Raw genomic sequence first — 1,240 nt, forward strand, 5'->3', positions numbered from 1 at the left:
GAGTGGGTTTCATGTGTCTAAGTTAGTCCCATTTTACATACACACGCTTTCCTAAAGTTGTCTTCTCCTTCAAACAATGACTTTTGACACACATTTGCATGCGTGACAATGCAGGATTGGTTTCCATCACAATATATTTGCTTACAAATTTCACTTTATAAGAACATTATCACAACTTCTTGAACATCCCGTACAAGGTATGAACATGCATTACGCACATGTGATTGTTTGTTATTCATCCATGTTATGTTATGTTATGTTATGTTATCTATTTTTGTAAAGCGCTCGACTCGCCCGGTGGCATCTCGGCGTTGACTAGCAATATTCCTGCAGCTGATAGGAAGCAAATGAAACTAGAATAGGAAGGCTTTGAGCTGTTTCCTGAATGTGCTGTAGATGTCCATTTTGCGGAGGAAATCTGGTAGATCGTTCCAGTACCTTGGAGCTAGGTACGAGAAGGATTTTCCTCCAGAGCGACACAGCCTTATGCTGGAATTTGTAGGAGATCTTGTGGCACCGACCTAAGGTTTCTATGAGGTACATATTTGTTGAGTCTCTTTTGGTGGTATTTGGGGCCTCTTCCTTTAAGTGCTGAATATGTGAGACAGCAGATCTTGAAGTATGATCTTTTTCTCATTGGTAGCCAGTGAAGTTCGCATAGTAATGGAACCAATGCGGTGCCCGCTGGGTGATTCAATACCATTTTAGCTGCAGTGTTTTGAATCACCTGCAGTTTGTTCAGCAGGGTCTCTCCAACCCCTGCCAATAGAGCATTGCCATAATCCAGTCGGCTGATGACCATAGCCTGGACCATGGTTTTTTGATGGGTTGTCGGCATAAAGGGGAGGATTTTGCGCAGCAGACGCAGGCTGCAGTAGCATGAGCTGGTTGTTGCGGCAATGTGGTCTTTCATAGATAAAGGCTGATCTAGTTTAAGCCCTAGGTTTTTAACACATTGGGTCGGTACTGGGGCTGCACCCAATTGGACAGGCCACCAGTCATCCCACCAGCTAGCTGTGGCTTTGCCCATTAGCATTATCTCGGTCTTACCAGGGTTCAGATGGAGACAATTCTGCGTCATCCAGTTGGAGATTACAGGCATACCTTTGGCAAAACGTGCTTTCTCAGCTACTGTATCCGTGCCGATCGGGAACATGAGCTGAGTATCATCTGTATAAGAGATGATCTCAAAGCCCTGTTGTTCTGCAATCCCTGCCAGAGGGGACATATAAATGTTAAA

This window comes from Lissotriton helveticus, chromosome 4_1, assembly GCF_964261635.1.
Source record: "Lissotriton helveticus chromosome 4_1, aLisHel1.1, whole genome shotgun sequence".
Classification (NCBI taxonomy): Eukaryota; Metazoa; Chordata; class Amphibia; order Caudata; family Salamandridae; genus Lissotriton; species Lissotriton helveticus.